Source organism: Orcinus orca, chromosome 8 (assembly GCF_937001465.1).
Source record: "Orcinus orca chromosome 8, mOrcOrc1.1, whole genome shotgun sequence".
NCBI lineage: Eukaryota > Metazoa > Chordata > Mammalia > Artiodactyla > Delphinidae > Orcinus > Orcinus orca.
This window is the reverse complement of record NC_064566.1, coordinates 82,109,445-82,136,024: the sequence shown is the minus strand read 5'-3', so window position 1 is coordinate 82,136,024 and position 26,580 is coordinate 82,109,445.

The following is a 26,580-nucleotide window of genomic DNA, read 5'->3' as shown; positions in this document are numbered from 1 at the left end:
TTCAATCAAAAATACTTCTAAGTGTCACTGGTTCTAGGGGAAGGATTTAGTCATTTTATAAGTTGTTTTCCTGATATTCACTGCTATATTTTATTCTCCACATAATCTAAAATCAGTCTTATGGTCACAGAATATGGTTTTTGTGTCAGGCATGCATAGTCCTGAGAACCCTGGTTAAAGAAGGACCTGTGTAGGTCACTATTTCCCTTTTCCTAGTATTCCTTGAATAGATATGCTACATTTATTGGTCAAATGAAAACGGAATCTTTTGCTTCAATATGGGGAAATCCTGTTTCTCCTCCTTTGCTACTTGCATGCAGTCACAAGACTCTTGGTGACAAAGACAAAAAATTAGCAGCATTTTGTCTTTTAGCACTGTAACTTTCTCAGCCTGAAATTTGATTTAAGCCAATACATGGATTGCAATTTGAGAAAGAAGCAATGAAATAATATAAACTCCAATAAATATTAAAATTTAAATTAAAAATAAAAATTATGAAAATGAAATCTTCTTTGAAGAATGAGAATATCATCCAGTTTTCTCTACAATTTTATTCACAAATTCAAGTGAGCAGGAAATTTAAGTGTATTTTTCTCATTTAAATTCATTCTAATTTTGAGAGCTTATTCTGTTGGATAGGAGAAACTTGATGTTATTCAGTTTCCATCTCCCCTTTCCTCTGCTTTTGCCTAAATTTTGGTGGTCTTATATAGAGCTGAGGTGTTGGAGGAGGGACCATTCTGCATTCAAGTCATTTATACTCAAAGGTATCTGTGGAGATGCCTGTCCTCCCATCTGGACTGGGATATTTACAGGTTGCCTCAGTGATGCCCCTCATTTCCATAAATATCTTTCAGGTCTGAGAGATCTTTCATATATTTCTCCTTCACCATTGAGGGCTAGAACTTAATTCTGGTGTTTTTTCCTTTGCTCTGGACCATGGATATCTCTGTGAGACCATCTGTTGTCTTCATCTTCCTAGACACCCCATATAGACAGTCCTTATATCCAATAAATAGACGAAGAAGTCCTATCAATTAATAAGAAAAATACAGATAAACCAGTATAAAATTGAACAGGTCTTAAAAGGGTACTTCAAAAGAGGATATTTAAATGAAGCATGTGCCAATATATTCAATACTATTAGTTATCAGAGAAATACAAGTTAAAATCATGAGCTACCATTACATATATAGTGTAGATAAATTTTTTTTTTTTTTTTTTTTTTTTTTTTGCTGTACGCGGGCCTCTCACTGTTGCGGCCTCTCCCGTTGCGGAGCACAGGCTCTGGACGCGCAGGCTCAGCGGCCATGGCTCACGGGCCTAGCCGCTCCGCGGCATGTGGGATCTTCCCAGACCGGGGTACGAACGCGTGTACTCTGCATCGGCAGGCGGCCTCTCAACCACTGCGCCACCAGGGAAGCCCGATAAATTTTTTAATGTAAAAGCTGTTACATGTATAAAGCAACCAGGTCTCCCTTTTACTGGTGGGATTACAAGTTAGTGGTACTACTTTTAAGCTTTCAGACAATATAATATATGAATAAATATATGCATAAACCATGACCCTATAATTTTTATTTATCTATTAATCTATCTACCCACCCAAGCAAATGTACAAATGTGACCAAATATGCATTATTCATAATATCCAAATTTATATCGGCAGTATAATGTATAAATAAGTATGGTATATTCATTGAATAGAGTACTATAGATCAATGAGCTTCAAAATGTGATTCCTGGGCCAAAAGCATCAGTACCAATTGAGAATAGTTGAGACTCAGTACCACTTGTTATAACTGCAAATTCTTAGTCCCCACCCCAGACCTACTGATTTGGAGACTCTGAAAGTGGGGCTTCAGATTTCAGTTTCTGACAAACCCTCCAGGTAATTCAGATGCATGCCTAGCTTTAGAAGCACTATTCTAAGTGTATATATATATATATATATATATATATATATATATATATGCAAAAAATCAATATATGAAAAAAATCTGCTACATGCCATATACTGAAAAAAAAATCTATCCTTAAAGACTGAGAGGGAAGATGAAGGAACTTCTGGGGTAATATTCTATTTGGATGCTAGTTACAAGGTATTTACCTTGGCAATATTCATAAATATATGCACTCATAATTTGTTAATTATATATAAAATATAATAAAATGGCAAAAATATCATGCCCCAATCCTCAGTTCTTTTTATATCACATACCCAATAATATGTGATTATTATCTCCTTTAAATTGAATACCATCCTCCCACATGCATGTTAAAATTTATTTGTATTTTTAAAAGACAGTTTACTTTAAGAAAATTCATCTAACCAATTATTTATATTGTACTTTGAGTGTTTGCTTGTATATATGTTAGATTTTAACAAAAACTTTACTGGAAAATAAATTATTTTCTCTCAGTAGTCTTTCATGTCAAAATCAGATGGTACTGATGGCTTTATTTGTTGACCACTACCACGTGGTAGGTACTTCACATATTTCACTTTATTAAAACTTGCTATGAAATGAATAGTATTCCTATTTTAGAAATAAAAGTACTGAGGCCTAGAGAAACTGCACAATGTCCTCAAAAAGTAAATGGCAAACTCAGGATTGGAAATCAAGTCTGTTTAATTTCAAGTTCATAATCCTTCTACAGTATCACATCATAACAGTAGATGCACAAAATAATAATTAACTCTACATGGAATAAGATTATAAGAAAGGTAAATGAGGTTGATAATGCTAGGAACATCATATATTCTCCATGAACTAGCCAAGATTATAGATTTTCAGAGTTGGATGGCATCTTGAATGTCATCTAATTAGATCATTTTGAATTCCCTTTGAAATCACCTCCAGGTACGGGGAACTTGGTTCTTGTAAGCTTGCCCTTCCTTTTACAACTCCTTTTATTAGAAAAATTTTTCTTATATTGAGGCCAAATACATTTCTCTGTGCCTTATAACCAATGGTTACAATTCTGCCTATTATAGTCGTATGAAAATGTTTATTTACATGACAGAATATCAAATATTCAAAGAAAGCCATTGTTTTTTGTTCCTTGAGTCTACTTTTTCCTTGGTTCCTCCCACTTTTTTCAGTATTACCTCCTTTCAGTCACTTCATGATCCTGATCTTTCCCTTCTGACTGCTTCAATTTGTTTATATCCTTTTAAAAGAATCTTCACACTTAGGTGTTGCCTAAGAAGAAAAGCAGAGCAAGAACACTTCTTTTTCCAAACCTCAAGTGCTTTTCATTACACCAGAGAATTGTAAGAACTAAAAGAAAGAAACTATTAATTTTTTGATTTAAGATATACTTCATAGAATTCCAAGAACTAAAAGGAAAGGAACTACCCATTTTTGTTTAATATATACTTCAGTTTGGATCACGTCCTTGTAAGAGTTTCAGCAGAGGCAAGATTTTACTAATTATGATTATAGATATGGAAATATGTCATCCTCAGTTGTTCAAAACAGTTTTATCAGAGTAATGATATGATCCAATATAACCCATGTTAGAGTCCTAAATAGAATGCCTGACAGTTAACGTGTGCACTAGATAAATGTTTTCCCTTCGTTAAGTCAGCTTCCTTACTAATAAAAATGGCCTGAGTAGATTAAGTCAAAAAATTTTATGAAAGTAACAGTACTTAATACATAATGGTTTCATTTCCCCTTTCCACAGTTTCCAAAAAGACACAAATACAGGACTAGCTTATTCAAATGGAAAACATCACTATCATTATCATAACCATCACACTACCATCATTATCATCACTATCACACACATTTGTTACATGCTTACTGTGTGCCAGACACTTTCCCAACCCTTTTCATGTTTTATCTCATTTTATTAAAATCCTATATTAATGTCCTACAGTAGCTATATGTATTAATCCTGTTTTATATGTGAGGCAACTAAGACACAGAAAAGCTAATAATGACACGTTATTGTTTATACCAAGGTAGTAAATGATGACGTACTGTTCTATACTACAGGTTCTAAGACCTTTATTAATAAAAGAAAGCTCTAAATCTGTCTTCATTACCAATACATTTGGCCATGCATGCTCACTCCTAATCAAAGAGATATGGAGCACATTACTATAGGCCAAGCCTTTAATAACTAAACAGAACTAAGACACAGTCTATTCTTCTATGGAGCTTACACCATAGAGGTGACAGTGATATTAATGCAGTTGAACCAAGAGAACAAAAGGAAATTGTAATATGCCATGATATATTCTATAGAATAGTAGAAAGCTAATAGGAGTTAATGGTCAAAATGAGTCAGGAGGCAAAAACTTTCCAAGAAAGAAAAACATAAAATGCAAATACCTAAAATCTAGCAAAAAACTTGTGATTTTAGGTAACTTTTAAATTAGTTTTATGTAAGCAAAACATGGAATTAAAAAAGGGCTCTCACATGTGATGAGGCTGGAAAGGTAAGCAGGGGCCAAATCTAGACATAATGACTACAAGTTTTGGACTTTACCCTAAAAGTGATGTAGAGCTTATGAAAGCTTTTTGTCATGGGAATAATGTGAGTAGTTTGAGGTTTTATAATATCTTTCAGACAGTGTTTCTGTTTCAGACAGAAATTGATGAAGAGGGAGAGTTAAAAGCATTGGCAAAAGTGGTCTCAAGAGAAAAAGACTAGTAATCTGTGGAAGTTCTGCAAATTAAAAAAAAAATTCATGAGGTACTAAAGAGGGAGGATAGAGAGAAGGGGGCCAGTATAAGGCACATTAACAAAAGTGAACCTATAAGACGTGACTGGATTTGTGTGTGTGTGTATTTGGGGTGTGAGGAGGTGAAAAAATGGAAAAAAACAAAGGATGAGTCCCATTTTGTTAAAATGCACCTACCTTGATGATGCCTTTGTTTTCCTTCTTAAATGTAATAACTTGTAGATATTAGCAGCCCTTGTCTTATTTTCTCCTACCTATGCTTGTCTCCTCTCAAAGGTAAAACCCTATTCTCCCAACCAGAGTTTCACTAATTTTCAGAATAATTTCCCAATTTTCAGAATAAAACAAACTAGAGAAGGGAAATACGTAAGCAACTTCAGATTCAGATTTAAATCACTTTCCCAGGCATACAGAACCCCTGTTAACCAGCAATGAACTGGTTTTCCTGAGTCAACCCCCTCTCAGGCCAACTAGGGACATCAGGCCCCAGGGCTCATCACTGGGCTTTAGGAATTTTATCTGCTTCCCTCTAACCTGGAGCACAGCCATTGCTGACCAATGACTTCTCTCAGGTCACATTTTTCATCTTTATTCTCTTATTCCAATAATGAGGTTCCTGCATCTACGATCAGGTGCCTATGTTAACACATAATTCTTCCTATCTGGTTTTGATTTTGGCTCCCTTTTTCACATGATTATTTTCGTAACCTGCTTAGTATTTCAGACCTCTCTTAAGACAGTCACACTTCTGCTAGGTCCACACCCCTGGAACTAAAACACTGCCAGCAATTTCTCATCCTGGAGCAAGGAACTAGTTACCTATTTTTCACATGTCCCCAAAACTGTCTTTCTGGAGCTCTGAATATCTCCTGATTGCCTTTTCAAGGATCACTTTTCCCTGAGGGAGCATCTTGGTATAGTTTCACTATTGATGCTGATCATATACCTGAGAAATAATTTGGGATTAGAATGCTCCAAGGACACAATAATGTCCATTGGCAGCTGACCTAGAATCTAGCCCTAGGCCCCAATCTTATTCTGTTTCACCTTTTTGTGACCATGCAGTTATGCCCTGTCAATCCACTCTGAGATGTGATAGGCATCATCTGTAAATTTTCCTCTCCTTTGGATAGAATATCAAACACATAAAATGTCTCTGAATTATAAAAAAAGGAATAAAGTGTTATTCTGAATATATTACAGATAAAAATACACTATCATAAGAATCAATAATAGCACACACATGCCTGGCTTTGCAATTATCTTAAAGGAGACTAACTTTATAAAACAGCTACAGTAAAGAGTGTTTGTTTGCAAAACAGTTTATTTAAAATTTATTTAAATTTGAATTACTCTATATGTGATCTGAAAAAAATTCCTATCTCCTCTCTCTTCCAAAACACATCCATTGATTAGTCCAAAAATATGCTGGAGTGGCAAGGATGTGGAGACACTGGAACCTTTATACATAGCTGGTGGGAATGTAAAATGGTGCAGCTGCCTTGGAAAATAGTTTGGCAGTTCCTCAAAAAGTTAAGCATAGAGTTATATGATCCAGAAATCTACTCCTAAAAACCATATGTTTACACAAAAACTTGCATATAAGTTCATAGCAGCATTATTTATAATAGCCAAAAAATAGAAGAAATGTAAATGTCCATCAACTGCTCAATGGATAAATAAAATGTGTCATATTCATACAATGGAATATTATTCAGCTAAAAATGAATGGAATACTGATACATGCTACAATGTAGATGAAACTTGAAAACCTCATGCTGAATGAAAGAAGCCAAGCCAAAGAAATGCTACATGTTGTATAATTTCATTTATATTAAATGTCCATAATACAGAAATCCATAGAAACTGAAAGCAAGTTAATGTTTGCCCATGGAGGGGGTAAAGGGGGAGGAGAGTAACTACTAAGGGGCACAAGATTTCTTTGGGGGTTGATGAAAATATTCTGGAATTAAAAAGTGATAATGGTCACACAACCTTGTAAATATCCTAAAAACCAATGAATTTTATACTTCAAAATGGTGAATTTTATACTTCAAAATGGTGAATTTTATAGTATATGAATGACATTTCAAAACATAATAAATCAGAAGAGGGCCAGTGTGCAATATAATGTGTGAAATATTTGGAAATGTCATAAAAAATTCACTTGATTAGAGAATTTGAAAAATTAGATACAAATTGACCCTTAAAGCCCTAAATCAGAATATATTAGACTTCTGTGCTTTACTTTTTCTTTATGATCATATTATTTCCTGAAACCTAAAAGTAGTTGCAAATTCCTAGGGATTTTCAGAGCATTTCAGAACGTCCTCATCTGAAAGATAATTTAAAAATTTAAAGAACACTATGGTTCCACTTATTCCTTGTTTATTTCTTTTTGCTGGATTTGGATTGTTGTTTCATTCCATAGGAGGAAAATTCTCTAAATCAATTTTCAGAGTTGAAAAAAAAGTACAATAATGTAATCCAATCCTCTTATTAAAAAGATAGAGAAACTAAGGTCTATTATATAAGTTAACTGAGCTGCTGCCCACTAGTATAAAGTTAGTTAGTGAAACAACTAAGATTATGTTATTAAATCACAATGAATTATTATTTTGTCCTTTAAGATATAGGAAGTCTTTCTTATCTCTTGAAATGTTAAAATTTGATAACTATTTATTATAAAGTTCCCTTATCCTTGTTGTTAATTATATATTATGATTAGGTCAAATATGCCAGGATGGGGTCAGTCAACATGCTCTGGCCTTTGTCCACTTCTCTGACCTCCTTCCCTAGTGTGTCCTCCCCCTCATTCATTCTCCAGCCCATATTGGCCTTCTGTTTATCTTCTAGTATCTAAGCATTTTCCACCTTAGAGAATTTGCATTTAATAGTCCCTCCATCTGGAAAGTTGGCTGCCTAGACCTGTGTGCAGTGTGTTCCTTCATATCATTTATATACCTACTCAGAGGCCTTCTCTGACCACCTAACTAAATTCAGTCCCTCACCTTCCAGACCCCTAACTTTACCTGCAATATTTTTCTTCATAGAATTTACATTTATCTGAAGGTTTTTAAATTGAATTCGTTAGTTAGCTTTTTCTTTTTTTTCTGTACTGCCTTTCTTTCTCACTAGAACATAAGTTCCAATAAGGATTTTACCTCTTTATCTCCAGCACTTTATTTCCAGCACTTAGGACAGTGCCTGACTCATCTCAGACCTAAATATATATGTGTTGAATGAATGAATTAAATGGAAGTGGTCACTTTTATCTTATAAATAGAAGCCTAAAGGTTGAGATTTTAAGTTCATTTTCTGGCAAAAATGACTATTTTGTGTTATAAATTTAGTTTTTTCCATTCTGAAGGGGCAAGAAAAAGAAAGGTACTTAGGTTAAGATCCAGATATTCCTTTTTTTAAATTTTTATTTTATATTGGAGAATAGTTGATTAACAGTGTTGTGTTAGTTTCAGGTGTACAGCAAAGTGATTTAGTTATACTTATACATTTATCTATTCTTTTTCAAATGTTTTCCCATTTAGGTTTTTACAAAATATTGAGCAAATTTCCCTGTGCTGTACAGTAGGTCCTTGTTGATTATCTATTTTAAATATAGCAGTGAGTACATGTCAATCCCACACTCCCAATCTATCCCTTCCCCCAACCCTTCCCACCGCTCCACCAGTAACCATAAGGTCATACTCTAAGTCTGGGAGTCTGTTTTTGTTTTGTAAATAAGTTTATTTATATCATTTTTTTTTAACGATTCTGCATATAAGCTATATATGATATTTGTCTTTCTCTGTCAGACTTACTTCACTTAGTATGATAATCCCCAGGTCCATCCATGTTGCTGCAAATGGCATTATTTCATTCCTTTTAAGTGCTAAGTAATATTCCATTGTATATATGTACTACATCTTTATTCATTCATCTGTCGATGGACATTTAGGTTGCTTCCATGTCTTGGCTATTGTAAACAGTGCTGCAGTGAACATTGGGGTGAATGTACCCTTTCAACCAATGTTTTTCTCTGGATATATGCCCAGGAGTGGGATTGCTGGATAATATGGTGGCTCTATTTTTAGTTTTTTAAGGAACCTCCATACTGTTCTCCATAGTGGCTGTACCAATTTACATTCCCATAACAGTGTTAGGAGGGTTCCCTTTTCTCCACACCCTCTCCAGCATTTATTGTTTGTAGATTTTTTGATGATGGTCATTCTGACTGGTGTGAGGTGATACCTATTGCAGATTTAATTTGCATTTCTCTAATAATTAGTGAAGTTGAACATCTTATCATGTGCCTCTTGGCCATCTGTATGTCTTTGGAGAAATGCCTATTTAGGTCTTCTGTGTATTTTTTCATTGTTTTTTTTTTTTTTATATTGAGCTGCAAGAGTTACTTGTTGCATCATTTGCAAATATTTTCTCCCATTCTGTGGGTTGTCTTTTCGTTTTGTTTATGGTTTCCTTTGCTGTGCAAAAGCTTTTGAGTTTAATTACATCCCATTTGTTTATTGTTGTTTTTATTCCCATTACTCTAGGAGACAGCTTGGAAAAGATATTGCTACAATTTATGTTAAAGAGTGTCCTCCCTATGTCTTCCTCTAAGAGTTTTATAACCAGTCTTACATTTAGGTCTTTAATTCATTTTGAGTTTATTTTTGTGTGTGGTGTTAAAGAATGTTCTAATTTCATTTTTTTTTACATGTAGCTGCCCAATTTTCCCAGTACCATTTATTGAAGACACTGCCTTTCTTCCATTGCCTCTTTGTCATAGATCAATTGACCATAGGTTCATGGGTTTATTTCTGGGCTTTCTATCCTCTTCCATTGATCTATATTTCTATTTTTGTGCCAGTACTATACTGTTTTGATTACTGTAGCTTTGTAGTGTAGTCTGAAGTCAAGGAGCCTGATTCCTTGAGCTCCAATATCTTTCTCAAGATTGCTTTGACTATTCAGGGTCTTTTGTGTCTCCATACAAATTTTAAGATGTTTTGTTCTAGTTCTGTGGAAAATGTTGTTGGTAGTTTTATAGGTATTGCACTGAATCTGTAGATTGCCTTGGGTAGTATAATCATTTTGACAATACTGATCCTGCTAATCCAAGGACATGGTATATTTTTTTCCATCTACTTGTGTTATCTTTGATTTCTTTCATCAACATCTTATAGTTTTCAGAGTACAGGTCTTTTTTCTCCTTAGGCAGGTTTATTCCTAGGTATTTTTTCTTTTTTGTTGTGATGGTAACTGGGATTGTTTCTTTAATTTCTCTTTCTGATCTTTCGGTGTTAATGTATAGAAATACAACAGATTTCTATGTAGTAATTTTGTATCCTGCAACTTTACCGAGTTCATTGATGAGCTCTAATAGTTTTCTCATAGCATCTTTAGGAATTTTCTATGTATAGTATCATGTCATCTGTAAAGAGTGACAGTTTTACTTCTTCTTTTCCAATCTGGATTCCTTTTATTTCTTTTTCTACTCTGATTGCCATTACTAGGACTTCCAAAACTATTTTTAATAGAAGTGGTGAGAGTGGACATCCTTGTCTTGTTCCTGATCTTAGAGGAAATGTTTTCAGCTTTTCACTGTTGAGTGTGATGTTAGCTGTAGAAAATCCAGGAGATTTCTGATGGTTGAACTTCAAAATGACTTCAAAATTGGTTAGTGAGTGCCATTGTGGAATCTCTATCTGTACAAATGTTCATGCATAAATCAGAAGTCTACTTGTATGTTTCTTAGTTTGATAAGTATGTTTATCATCTGATATTATTATATTTTCAAAAGTCCTGTTTCATGCTGTTAATTTAGTATATGTATTTTGACCCTTTCTAATAAATTAATGTGACATAATGAAGCTATTAGATACACAAATAGTGCTTGATAATTTCAAATAAGAGTAAACCAAAAGTCACCTTATAAAACATATTATTCTCAGGGTTTTCCATAATACATATATGTCAAATGCTAATTACAGCTACTATTTCCTTATTATTCAGTTGTCTCAGCCATGGTAATTTAACTGTTTATAGGAGAGCAGCAGTATGTACAGTCTTTTTGTCAATTGTTTTTACCATTAGTGACAAAATGGATTATTTTTTGGTTAGAATTAATTTGTTCCCTAGTTTGTTCCAACTGGATGTATTTTAAATTAATATGCTAGCATCAATTTTGTATTACAAAGAGATTTCTTTGCCCTGCAAACTAAGCCTTGAAATATTCCTTCAAAAACTGAGGTCCTAATCAGCACCTCAGTACTGATCATAAATTTTTATTTGAATTGGTTGAGGATTACCAGGAGCCTTTTTTTCATAAAAATATTCTGATGATCAGTGACATTGACAATTCTTAAAAATAATGTTTTTCAGATGATCTATTTAGAATAAAAAATTTCCTAAAATAACTTGTTATAAATTACTAGCTTGTAGACCATTTTTCTGAAGTGAGAGATTCAGGTTGAGTGACTAATAGGATACCTGTGGGAAGAATTGTCACTATGAATTTAGAAATGGAAACAACAATGCTACTATATATTAGCTTGCTAGAGCTGCCATACCAAAATACCACAAACTGGTGGCTCTTAAAAAGCAAACTTACTCTCTCATCACTCTGGAAGTTAAAAATTTGAAATCAAGGTGTTGGCAGAGTTGGTTATTCCTGAGGCCTTTGATAGAAGGACTTGCTCTAGGCCACTCTTTTTGGCTTGAACTGTTTTTTTCCCTATGTCTCTTCACATCGTCTTCCCTCTACCATGCATCTATGTCCAAATTTTTCCTTTTTATAAGAATATCAGTTGTATTGGATTAGAGGTCTACCCTAATCCAGTATGACTTTAACTTAACTAATTATAATACATCTGCAACAACCCTATTTCCAAATAAAGTCACATTCCCAAGTACAAGGGTTAACATATGAATTTTGAGGAACACAATTCTACTTATAACAACTACTAATAATAATTATATCTTTTGTGTATAATATTATATTTAATCCTTTATGAGATAGGTAGTATTATTCTTATTCTGTAGATGAGGCTAAAAGAATGGTTTGTCACAGACTTTATTATATGCTAAGGTTGGAATTACTTCTGACTCCAAACTCATTGCTGGATACTTTTATTGAGCTTCACCATCATCATCATTTTGACCAGGGCCACTTGTTGAACAAATTGAGATAAAATCTGATAATAAAGTGATGACTTTATAATGTATTGAATCATTTACCTTTAGAATTGTTCATTTATCTGTTTCTGTGTAACTACCCTAAAACCTAGAGGCTTAAAATAGCACTCTTTTTATTATATCTCATTATTTGGTGGATACTCAGATGGCTGATTATTTTGTTCCACATAATGGCAACTGGGTTTACTCAATAGTATTTAGCTGATAGTTGGTCTAATCTGGAGAGTCCAAGAAGGCTCCATTCACATAGCTGGGATCTTAGTGGGGCCACTGGAAGCCTGAGCTCAGATTCTCACCCTCTGGTCCTCAGAATTTCTGTTCAGTGGGTAGTTGGACTTCTTCCATGATGCTCAGGGCTCCAAGAGTGAGTATACCAAGAAGCCTGACTGAGTCACATTCAATTTGTTAAAAGGACTGTCTCAGAATTAGGGAAGAGAGCTACAAAATTTCTTGGAAGTATAGTTCATTTGGGAGCCCTATTTGAAGACTAACTATTAAAAAACTATAAGGGCTTAAAAACCACCTAATTTAGTTTTCAATCTTGTTAAAGATATCTGCAAATGAAAGTTTTAATGCTCTTTGTATATTTGTAATATCACAAATACTGTTATAAATTAAAATAAGTATTTGATAATGAGTTCAATAATATTTCATCTGCTCTTAGATTCTAGTATTTATAATTAGAGAATTAAGAAATAAGAATTTGCTATACATTCACTTATTTTTATTTCAGTAAATTAAGATCTATCTTAATTATTTGATTACAGGCTTTGAGAACCCAACTATTAGATACAAGCCATCTTCTGAAAGTGTAGAAGAAAACAAGATGAATTATTTCAGTTCCTAAATCTTGGTTTTGAGATATCTGAGAGAGGCCTGAGAGATGATATGACCTCTCCAAGATCACCTCTAGTCTAAAGAATAGACCTCATAACTCCTGTATTGGTTCTTAAACAAACAATGCTGCTCTCTCTGATGCTTCACTAGTAAATTTTGCAGCAATAAAACATAGTATAGTAGTCAAGTGTAGACACAGGAGCACAAGTATTAAAATTCATAATTCTGATTGTGATCATTAGAAAGTTAAGTTATTTTATCTCTCTATGTCTCAGTTCCTTCATTATTATCTAATGTTAACATTAGTACCTCCTTTGAGGAGATGTGAGAATTTAGAGTTAATAAATGAAAAACACTTAAAGCAATGTCTAGGACATGGTAAGTATTGTATAAATGTTTACTGTCATTATTACATTCACAAAAAACATAATAATCATTGACACATATCAATAGAAAGCACCTTTCTTTTTGCTCTTAGAAAAAGCTTGGCATTTGAAATTATGTAATAGTATTAATTAAATAACTTATATGTAAGGTAGTTTATATACTTCACTCACTTAAAATCTTAGATAAAGATTAAAACATATACATGGACTTTTAATTCTAGAACAACTTTTTAAAAATTCTCTACAAATTTTTCTGAATTCTTATTTAATAGATTGGGAAAATGATGTCCAAAAAGGATATGTAATTTTCCAAGTCTACACTGTGCACAAGTGAAAAATATATCAATTTCTCTTACTAAATCAGTGATATTTCATCTCTAGTATATTTCAATTTCAAAATAAATCATAACTTTCTCTATTCACATTTAAGTGGAAACTTGCATGTCAAATCTACTCCTTAATTTTTGTGGCTATAATGAAATGCATAATATCTTGAGTAATTGATAAAACTTGCAGTAGGCACATCAGCAAACAAAAGGATATTAGAAGTGTGGAATATATTAAGAATGCATGCCAAAGCAAGTGACAGTTCAGTATATGCTGATGCTGTGCTTTCTGCCAAACAAGCATGGGATGCCAAACATGCATACCATACACTTCCTAATCTTCAGTCTTAACACATCGTGGCCTTTTTGCCTCGAATGCTCTTCCTTCCCAGTTTTCATTAAATTCATTCTTTAGGCCTAAGGCTGTTTAGCAGGTACTTCAGGAGCCTTTTCCTAACCTCCCAAACTAGGTAAATTCCCTATGTCATATGTTTCTGTGGTTTCATTATACTCCTATATTTATTTGTTGAGCTTGTATCTTTTACCCAACTCTCTTAGATATAGAAGAGCATAAACTGTACCTATCATGTTCAATGCCATGAGCCAAATACCCAACACACTGTCTGTAGAGATTACAGACATTAGGTTGCCAAAAATGTTTGTATTTAAGAAATTCTCCTGAAATCTGTTATCATTTAATGTAAAATGAATCAAATAATCACCTTAAAGGTGATTTAAAGTTTTTGAGACCAGAAACCATGTGATTTGTTATTAATTATATTTTCAGTACTTAACATGCCTGTACACAATAGATGTGCAAGAAGTCAAGGGTAAATGACAGTGCTCAATACATTAGACAATTTAGAATGCTAAAAGTATGAACTGGATTGAAGATCTTTGTTCTAGTTTGACTCCCATCCTTATAAACTGTGACCAAAGACAAGTTGCTTAACTTCTCTAAGTCTCATTCCTTTTGTCTATAAAATGAGAGAAGAGGGGAATAATACCTTCCTCATAGGATCAAATGAGGAGAAAAATTCCTAATACATTTCAAACATCTAAGACAGAAGACAAAATAGAAGTTACTTTAGCCCAGCCTACAAAAGCCCACATTTGGGCTTCCCTGGTGGCGCAGTAGTTGAGAGTCCGCCTGCCGATGCAGGGGACACGGGTTCGTGCCCTGGTCCGGGAAGATCCCACATGCCGCGGAGCGGCTAGGCCCGTGAGCCATGGCCGCTGAGCCTGCGCGTCCGGAGCCTGTGCTCCGCAACAGGAGAGTCCACAACAGTGAGAGGCCCGCGTACTGCAAAAAACAAAAACAAAAACAAAAAAGACCAAAAAAACTCCCACGTTTTCTCCTGCTGTCATGTGAAATAAGAAGCAAAACTATTCCATGATAAATTCAAGCTACAAAATTACAAGAATATTGACTTTGGTTAAATATAAGGAACATAGTTCTAATAATTATTGCTGTCCATCAGGAGATGAGACCGTCTCAAAAAAAAAAAAAAAAGAAAAAAAAAAGTAGATCCTTTCCTGCACCTTAATAGATTTAGAGAATGGCTGATTTAAAAAAAGAAATTCCTACCTTGTAAAGCAAATGAGACTGGACAGTCTCCAAACTTATTTTAATTTGAAAATTACATTAATCTAATCTTCCCTGATGGGAGCTCTTTTTATCCCTTATTTCTGAATTTTGATGCTTTAATTAACTTAGCTATTTGAACTAAGGGCATTACAAATTAGCCTTGAAGTAACCCAGAAATATGTTGTAATATGGTTTTCTGTGGACTATAGTTTGTGATTAGGCATGTCTCTTTTGGATACCAGTCAGTAGATTTAGATGCTGAATTACCAAAAGTACTTCATTAAAAATCACTTTATCTTGTAAGGTAATATTCCAGATTGTGTTCTTATGTCTGTTGACATCAGGGTGCCTGAGAGATCCATTTTTAACAAGGAGTTAACTAGAAATTATGTAATACAGTGATTACAACTAGCTTATCAACGAAGTCTTTAACATTGAAAAGTATGTTATATAAGATTGTGAACAATTTTATGAACATTTCGACATGATTTCATAATGCAATATTCAGCATACAATTTTGGGTTGAAAGAGGGCATCTTTATAATCATAAAAGTATCATGTCATTGCACACAAAACAATTTCTAAAGTTAAAACAAATTCTGTGATATTTGATATTTTCTGGTAAAATTAAATTATTCAGCATGAAAAGAGTTATCAAGAGTAAATATTAAGGAAGAATCAACAATGTGAAAATGACTATACTACCCAAAGCAATCTACAGATTCAATGCAATCCCTAACAAGATAGCCATGGTAGGACTTCCCTGGTGGCGCAGTGGTTGAGAGTCTGCCTGCCGATGCAGGAGACATAGGTTCGTGCCCCAGTCCGGGAAGATCCCACATGCCATGGAGCGGCTGGGCCCATGAGCCATGGCCACTGAGCCCGCGTGTCCGGAGCCTGTGCTCCACAAAGGGAGAGGCCACAACCGTGAGAGGCCCGCACATTGCAAAAAACAAAACAAAACAAAAACAAAAAATAGCAATGGCATTTTTCACAGAACTAGAACAAAAAATTTCACAATTTGTATGGAAACACAAAAGACCCTGAATAGCCAAAGCAATCTTGAGAAAGAAAAATGGAGCTGGAGGAATCAGGCTCCCTGACTTCAGACTATACTACAAAGATACTGTAATCAAGAAAGTATAGTAGTGGCACAAAAACAGAAATATAGATCAATGGAACAGGGTAGAAAGCCCAAAGACAAACCCACGCACATATGGTCAACTTATCTTTGATAAAAGAGTCAAGAATATACAGTGGAGAAAAGACAGCCTCTTCTCTTCAGTAAGTGGTGCTGGGAAAACTGGACAGGTACATGTAAAAGAATGAAATTAGGATATTCCCTAACTTCATACACAAAAATAAACTCAAAATGTATTAAAAACCTAAATGTAAGGCCAGACACTACAAAACTCTTAGAGGAAAACATAGGCAGAACACTCTATGACATAAATCACATAAAGATCATTTTTAACACACCTCCTAGAGAAACGGAAATAAAAGCAAAAATAAACAAATGGACCTAATGAAACTTAAAAGCTTTTGCACAGCAAAGGAAACCCTCAACAAGACGAAAAGACAGCCCTCACAATGGAAGAAAATATTTGCAAATGAAGTAACTGACAAAGGATTAACCTCCAAAATTTACAGGCAACACATATAACTCAATATCAAAAAAACAAACAACCGAATCCAAAACTGGGCAGAAGATCTAAATAGACATTTCTCCAAAGAGGATGTACAGATTACCAACAAAAACATGAAAGGATGCTCAACATCACTAATCATTAGAGAAATGTAAATCAAAACTACAATGAGGTATCACCTCACACCAGTCAGTATGGCCATCGTCAAAAAATCTACCAACAATAAATTCTGGAGAGGGTCTGGAGAAAAGGAAACCCTCTTGTACTGTTGGTGGGAAGGTAAATTGATGCAGCCACTATGGAGAACCATATGGAGGTTCCTTAAAAAACTAAAAATAGAACTACCATACGACCCAGCAGTCCCACTACTGGGCATATACCCTGACCAAACAATAATTCAAAAAGAGGAGTCATGTACCACAATGTTCATTGCACTTCTATTTACAATAGCCAGGACATGGAAGCAACCTAAGTGTCCATCGACAGATGAATGGATAAAGAAGATGTGGCACATATATACAATTGAATATTACTCAGCCATAAAAAGAAACAAAATTGAGTTATTTGTAGTGAGGTGGATTGACCTAGAGTCTGTCATACAGAGTGTAGTAAGTCAGAAAGAGAAAAACAAATATCGTATGTTAACACATATATATGGAATCTAAAAGAAAATAAAGGTTCTGTAGAACCTAGGGGCAGGACAGGAATAAAGAAGTAGACATAGAGAATGGACTTGAGGACATAGGGAGGGGGAAGGGTAAGCTGGGATGAAGTGAGAGAGTGGCATGAACTTATATATACTACCAAATTTAAAATAGATAGCTAGTGGGAAGCAGCCGCATAGCACAGGGAGATCAGTTCCGTGCTTTGTGACCACCAGGACGGGTGGGATAGGGAGGGTGGGAGGGAGATGCAAGAGGGAGGGGATATGGGGATATATGTATGCATATAGCTGATTCACTTTGTTACACAGCAGAAACTAACACACCATTGTAAAGCAGTTATACTCCAATAAAGATGTTTTAAAATAAAGAGTTAATATTAAGGACAAGAGTTTTTCAAAGTTTGTTCCAGAAAAAAAAAAAATCATATTAGCAACATCAGAATTGCACGGAGTGCTTATTAAAAGTTGAAACATCTCAGTTTTCCCCAAGAACTAATAGCTTTTGGGGAAATAGATAGATAGATAGATAGATAGATAGATAGATAGATAGATGATAGATAGATAGATAGAAGGGAGGAATAGAGACTAGGAACATGCATTTTTACATCCCACATGAATCTTACAGACACCAAGGTTTTGAAATTCACTGTAATAAAATATGACTGTGGGCAATATATGAGAACATAAACAAACAGACTGTATTTTCAAACTGTGGTTCATATGGCCAGGTTTCTAAGATAAATAACTGAAATAGTTTTATGGGATAATTCTGAACTGAAAATATTACTTTCAAGGTATATACTCTTGTGACAGAAGTGAAGTAGAGGTTTGTCTGGACAGGAGACAGTGTAGGGGGAGAGGGTCTATCATCTGAGGGATTAAATAAATGTTAATTAGTATAAAGATAATGAAGAGACTGGCAAGTTGCAATGTAGAGCTTGCTACATCTGAAAGTCATCAAGTTTAATCCAGAATTTAAGTTTTGTTGAATATTTAGCCTCTAGTTATAAAAATGCTACATTAACAGAATCACAGAATCATAGAACTGGAAGAGTCTTCAAAAGTCACCAAGTTCAATCATTTATTGCTATTGAATCAACATCACAAATCCTTAATATATTAAAGTCTATTTGTTCAGAAATTAAAAATTTTCTCATCTCAACTCAATGTCCATACTCAAGTGTGTTTTATACAAATATGAAAATCTAAAGGTAGATGATGTTAATTAGATAGATAGATAGAAGAGAGGACTAATTTTCTTTATGTGCTGCTATTTATAAAATTCTTTCTTTGCTTTTTAAATGTAGCAAATGATGAATTTTATAGAAAAGTATGAGTCACATCTGGCAAGCTATTTTTGATTTACTGAGCTTGGAATAGCTGCAAAAACACTTCCTTTTATAGACTTGTATAGTCAATCATTTGTTGCTTTCCTTGCAAATCAGCATTAGTTTTATATTACTAAGATTTCCCCCCATTTTACAGCATTAAAATGGGTCACAAAGCAATTCAGTTCAACTTTAAATTCAATCAAATTAAGAATATATTTATTGAGCAGTAGTTCTCTGCTAGCACTTTTCTATGTACTGCAGCAAAGCCCAAGTCTTTAACCACCACAAGCTTCTAACTTTACTTGAGGTCTCCCCCAAGCAAACTAAGAAATGATGAAGTAACAAAATAAAGCATTCTAGAATTTGGGCTGAAAGAAAATGGTTTTAATGGTTCAGAACTGGGAGGTGGCACTCAGTATTAGTAGGAAGATCTAAAGAGGGCTTCATGATAAAGATGAACACATGACTTAAGTTTTGATAGGCATTGAATAATTCTTCACCACTTCCATGACAAAAAATGTTTGAAAGTTGGAATGGGCATGATTATGCAGGGATCAGTGAAGGGGTAGTTTATGACTTAGATCTTTGAATCTCAGACTTTTATATATGTTACGTAGCAAAAAATGTAAGCCCTTTGAGCATAAAGACTACAAAGGTAAAATTGATAATGGAAAGGTTATAAATTATGGAGTTAGAAAAACCTCAATTCTCAATCTTGTTTTTGCAATAACGAACAGGGTTATCTGGAAATTTTACTTACATTCTTTGAGCTTGGCACTGGGTTTCTTTATAACAATGGGAATAATGAACCCTTTTTTTTTTGGTGGTACGCTGGCCTCTCACTGTTGTGGCCTCTTCCGTTGCGGAACACAGGCTCTGGACGCGCAGGCTCAGCGGCCATGGCTCACGGGCCCAGCTGCTCCGCGGCATGTGGTATCTTCCCGGACCGGGACACGAACCCGTGGTCCCTGCATCGGCAAGTGGACTCTCAACCACTGTGCAACCAGGGAAGCCCAATGAACCCTTTCTTGAAGGGCTGTAGTAAAGATTTAATGAGAGTAATAACACTGTACAGCAAATAATGAGTCAAAAATATAGACGGTCTTGTTGTAAGTATATAACCTGCACATAATAAGAGCCCAATATGTGTGATGTGGCTGATAGGAAGATGATTCTGTAGGTAGTGGGACATCATTATGTTTTTTCAAGAATGTTAGGTACTTAAATCATAAGCATGGATAAGGTTACACAGGGAGAACATGTGGAGGAAAGTAGATTAAGGATGGAAACACAGGAAGAATCACAGAGTGGGAAAAGGAGGAGAATTTCACCAAGAAAACAGAGAATAAGCAGTCAAAAGTATGCAACGATATGCTTAGGAGAGCATGGGGGTATTGAAGGCAAGGGAATAGAAAATGCCAAAACATATAAGGTGTTCAACAGAATCTAATGTGTTAGAGAAGCCTGAAATTGTAAATACTGAAAAGTTTCCATTGGGTTGAGGCCATCATTAAGCTTCATGAGAACAGGTTCACCTGCTTGGCTGGGGAGAAAATCAAACTGCAAGAGGCTGAGGAATGAAGGAAAGTTGAGAAAATGCAGAGAGTGAGTTCCTACTGCTTTTCAAGACTTTGCTGACAGTAGAAGAGAAAAAGCAAGGTAATTAGAAGGAATGCTGTATGAAGGTGGAAGGAGAGTCAGGAGCTTGAAACAGAAGTGTAGAGCAAAAACTGGTCTCCATGGAGTGAGCTGAGAATGGTTAGAAAGAATTAAGTAAAATGTAAATTGAGATATTTACAATCTACATTTAGTGTTAGGAAGTACATAAGATCTTTACCACTAATCATAGAAAACATGACAGAATTTTCTTAGATAAACGATGGTTGATGAGGGATGTAGGAAGAAGAATAGGGAAGAAGAGAGGGATGCAGCTTTTTTTCTTTGCTTGAATAAATACCAGCAAAAAATGTATTACACTGATATTAATTGTAAATATAAACTCTATTAAAATCTTTTAGTGCCTGCATAGTATCCATAGCAAAAATCAAGAAACAGAATTGAAGAGAGAAGGGGATCAATATGGAGAAGTAAGAGGACGTGGAGTTCACTGCCCCCTACAAACCAACAAATATATCAAAAATACATCTACATGTAGAAAAATTCTCATGGAAAATTAATCGGAAACTGGCAGAAGTATTCCTAAACAACCAAGCCTTTTAGAAAGACTCCATTTCCAGATAATCTGGTAGGACAGGGGGAAAAAAGCATCAAGTTGGGACCTTTGCCCCTGGGAGAGAACTAAGAGGAAAAGGAAGACCACCCGGGTAGAATGGGTGGGTCTAACCACAGACTGAGGTGCCGAGTCCTGGGGTCCTAAGCAGAGTAGACAAGACCCTGTGGCTGCATGGAGAACCACTGGGGCAGAAAGAAAGGCTGGAGAAGCCTAAACTCCACTCAAGAGGAGCAGTGCATGGGTGTTGGCTTGCCACCAGACAGAACAGAGAAAGGTCTGCCTTAGTGGCTGTGGCTTCACCACACTCCCCAAACCAACCTGAGTAAAAGTGAGGCCCCACTCACTCCACACCACAGCTTGGCACTGGATCTAGAAAGGCCAGTTCCTGGGAAATGATTCAATCTAGAAATGCAGAGGCTGCCCCTGGGCTCTGGGGTGTGCTCTAAGAGGGGCAGTGGTGGCCATTTTTGGTGATTACTGAAACGTGACCCAGAAGCTCAAACTTTTGAGGGAAGCACAGCCTCTTCAATTCCCATGACCACAATGCCCTGATGCCCAGTCCCAGCCAAGAGAATGCTCCAGCCCCATCTGCTCCATGGCATAACTTTGCACTAGGTCTGGAATGTCCACAACAGGGGAAAAGATGCTACCTTAAACTATGTCTGAGAGGAGCCACAGACACCTACATCAGACCACTGGAAGCACACAAACCTCACTTACTTCAGCACTCTCCTCCTTCAGGACAAAGGCTCCAGTGCGGGGAGAAGGAAAAGGAAACACTTAAAGGGAACAGAGCCACCTTGAGCCCAAACCTCAAGGATTCTGCTCCAGCAATGTGAGAGCAGACCCCACCTCTGACAAGACTGTGACTGCCACTGAGCAGAGAGCAAGTCTCACCTCACACCCTGTACAGGCTCTAGCTCCTCCAACATCAACCACACCCCCTATCAAGTTGACAGCTGCCAGCACATCCTGAGGAAAGAGGTGACTGGCATCAGCATCAAATCCAGCCCTTGCACCAAAGACATTGGGCAAATGCAGTTTATGTAAGGATGTTCCCACATAAAAACACCCCTTCAGGACCACAATAGGTAACTGTTTCTAAATTCATAGAAACAGAGAAAGTTAAGTAAAATAAAAGGCAGATGAGCTACTCTCAATTGAAAGAGCTAGAGAAAAACCCTGAAAAAATAATGAAACAGTCTACCAGACAGGTAGATAATCAGTCTACCAGACTCTGAGTTCAAAAATCTGGTAATGAAAATGCTAACTGAATTAAGAGAGAGAATTGATCTAAACACATATTTTTAAAATTCTTTTCCATTATGGTTTATTACAGGATATTGAAAATAGTTCCCTGTGCTATACAAGAGGACCTTGTTGTTTATCCTTTCTGTATATATAATAGTTTGCATCTGCTAGACCCAAACTCATAATGCAACCCTTCCCTAAACTCTCCTTCCCTTTGGTAACCACGAGTCTATTCTCTATGTCTGTAAGTCTGTTTCTGTTTCACAGATAAGTTCATTTGTGCCATTTTTTAGATTCAACATATAAGTGATATCATATGGCATTTGTCTTTCTCTTTCTGGCTTACTTTACTTAGTATGATAATCTCTAGGTCCATCCATGTAGCTGAATATGGCATTATCTCATTCTTTTTTATGGATGAGTTTTATAGCTAACTATCTAGCTAGCTAGCTAGATAGATAGATAAAGAAGATGTGGTATGTATGACTTACCACATCTTCTTTATCCATTCATCTGTCGATGGACATTCAGTTTGCTTCCATGTCTTGGCTATTATAAATTAAGCTGCTATGAATATTGGGGTGCATGTAACTTTTTGAATTAGAGTTTTTATCATTTCCAGATATATGCCCAGGAGTGGGATCACTGGATCATATGGTAACTCTATTTTTTTAGTTTTTTAAAGTAGCTCCATACTGTTCTCCACAGTGGCTTCACCAATTTACATTCCCACCAACAGTGTAGGAGGGTTCCCTTTTCTCCACACCCTCTTCAGCAGTTGTTATTTATAGACATTTAAAATGATGGCCATTCTGACCAGTGTGAGGTGGTACCTCATTGTAGTTTTGATTTGTATTTCTTTAATAATTAGCAGTGATGAACATTTATTCATGTGCCTATTGGCTATCTGTATGTTTTCTTTGGATAAATTATATGCAGATCCTTTTAACAGGAACTAGAAACTATAAAGAAGACTCAATCAAAAATAGATTAATTCAATTTCTGAGATAAGAAGCACTCTAGAAGCAATGAATAGTCAACTAAATTACACAGAAGTATACATAGGTGATATGGAATATAGAATAACGGGAATCATCTAATCAGAGCAACAGAGAGAAAGACAAATTAAAAATGAAAGCAACATGGGAGTATATAGAATAATATAAAATGTGCTATACACATTATAGAGATCCAGGAAAAGAGAGAGAAAAGGGGATCAAAAATGTATTTGAATAAATTATGGTTGAAAACTTCTCAAACCTAATAAAGAAAACATATCCAGGTGTAGGAAGCACAGAGGTTCTTAAGCAAGTCCTCTTGTCAGGCTCACCAAGAAGAAAAAAGGGAGTACCTAAATAAAATAAGTAATGAAAGAGGAGAAATAACAACTGATACCACAGAGATAAAAAAAATCATGAGAATACTATGAACAGTTATATGCCAAAAAATTGGACAACCTAGAAGAAATGGACAAATTTCTAAAAATATACAGCCTGTCAAGAATGAGTCAAGATGAAGCAGACAATCCAAGCAGATCAATCACTAAAAGTGAAATAGAATCTGTAATTTAAAAAAACTCCCAGCAAACAAATTACCAGGAATGGATAGCTTCCTGGAGGAATTCTACCAAACATAAAGAAGAACTTATACCTATCCTTCTCAAACAGGTCCAAAAAATTTAATGGGAGGGAACACTACCAAATTCATTCTATGAGGCCACCATTACCCTGATACCAAAATCAGACAAAGACACTACAAAAAAGAATATTACAGGCCAATATCTCTGATGAATATATATGCAAAAATTCTTAACAAAATATTAGCAAACCAAATCCAACAATACATAAAAAGGGTCATACACCATAATCAAGTTAGATTCATTCCAGTGTCACTAGGATGGTTTAATACATGTAAATTAAACAGTGTGATACACCACAGTAACAAAAGGAAAAACAAAAACCACATGATAATCTCAATAGATGCAGAAAAAGCATTTGACAAAATTCAACATCCATTCATGATAAAACTCTTATCAAAGTGGGTATACAGGGAACACACCTCAACATAATGAACATATTGTATTTAATTAAATTAATTAATTTATTTATTTTTGGCTGTGTTGGGTCCTCATTGCTGTGCACAGGCTTTCTCTAGTTGCAGAGAGCGGGAGCTACTATTCGTTTTGGTGGATGGCCTTCTCATTGCAGTGACCTCTCTTGTCATGTTGCACAGGCTCTAGGCACATGGACTTCAGCAGCCATGGCACGTGGGCTCAGTAGTTGTGGCTTGCAAGCTCTAGAGCGCAGGCTCAGCAGCTGTGGCACACAGGCCTAGTTGCTTCGTGGCATGTGGGATCCTCCCGGACCAGGGATCAAATCCATGTCCCTTGCATTGGCAGGTGGATTCTTCACAACTGTGTCACCAGGGAAGTCCCCATATTGTATTTTGAATACAATAAGCTCAGAGGCAACATAATACTCAACAGTGAAAAGTTGAAAGCCTTCCCACTAAATTTGGGAACAAGACAAGAAAACCCACTCTCACTGCTTCTATTTAATGTAGTATTGGAAGTCCTAGCTATAGCAATCAGACAAGAAAAAAAAGTATCCAAATTGGAAGGGAAGCAATAAAACTGTCACTATTTGCTGATGACATGATAGTCTATATAGAGAACAATAAAGTCTCCACCTAAAAACTATTAAAATTAAAATGAATTCAGCAAGGTAGCAGGATACAAGATTAATATACAGAAATTTGTTGCATTTCTATACACTAATAATGAAATATCAGAAAGGAAATATAAAAAAGAAATCCCATTTAAAATCACATAAAAATACGTAGGAATATATTTAACCAAGGTTGTGAAAGACCTATATGATAAGACAGTAAAACATTGATGAAGGAAATTGAAGATGATTCAAATAAATAGAAAGATATCCTTTGCTCTTGGATTGGAAGAATTAATATTATTAAAATGGTCATAGTACCCAAAGTGACTTACAAATTTAAAGTAATTTCTATCAAATGCCCAGGACATTTTTCACAGAACTAAAACAAATAATCATACAATTTATATGGAAACATAAAAGACCCAGAATTGCCAAAACAATACTTAGAAAAAAGAACCAAGCTGGAATTATAACCCTCCCAGACTTCAGACTATACTACAAAGCTGCAGTAATCAAAACAGCATGGTATTGGAACAAAAACAGACACATAAATTAATGGAATAGAATAGAGAACCCAGAGATAAACTCACACACCTATGGTCAATCAAACTTTGACAAAAGAGGCAACAATATACAATAGAGAAAAACCAGTTTTTACAATAAGTGGTGCTGGGAAAACTGGACAGCCACATGTAGAACAATGAGATTAGAACATTCCCTCACACCATATACAAAAATAAACTCAAAATGTTTTAAAGAACTAAATTAAGACATGAAACCATGAAACTCCTAGAAGAGAACATAGGTGGAGCACTCTGTCATAAATTGTAGCAGTATTTCCTTGAATCAGTCTCCTAAGGCAAAATAAATAAAAGCACAAATAAACAAATGGCATGTAATTAAACTTAAAAGATCTTGAACAGCAAAGGAAACCAGCAACAAAATGAAAACAAAACCTATGGAATGGGAGAAATATTTGCAAATGATGTAACAAATAAGGGGTTAATATTCAAAATAGAGGAACAGCTCATACAACTAATTATCAAAAAAAAAAAAAAAAAAAACCAAACAATTCAATGAAAAATTGGCAGAAGAATAGACTTTTTCCAAACACATAGAGATGGCTAACAGGTACATGGAAATATGCTGACCATTGCTAATTATTAGAGAAGTGCAAATCAAAACCACAATGAGTTATTACTTCACACTTGTCAGAATGGTTATCATCAAAAATTCTACAAATCACATATGTTGGAGAGGATGTGGAGAAAAGGGAACACTTTTACTCTGTTGGTGGGAATGTAAATTGGTGCAGCCACTATGAAAAACAGTACAGAGTTTTCTTAAAAAACTAAAAATTGAGCTACCATATATTCCAGCAATCCCACTTTCAGTTATATATCCAGAAGAAACAAAAACACTAATTCAAAAAGATACATGCAATGTTCATAACAGAGCTATTTACAATAGTAAAGATATGGAAGCAACCCAAAGCCCCACTGACAGATGATTGGATTAATAAGAGTGGTATACAATGGAATATTACTCAGCCATAAAAAGAATGAAATACTACCATTTTCAGCAATGTGGATTGTCCTAAAGAATATTGCACTTTGTGAAATTTCAGACAGAGAAAGAGAAATACTATATGATATCACATATATGGAATCTAAAATAGAAATAAATGTATATACAAAACAGAAACAGATTCACAGACATAGAAAACAAACTTGTGGTTATCAAAGTGGAGAGGGG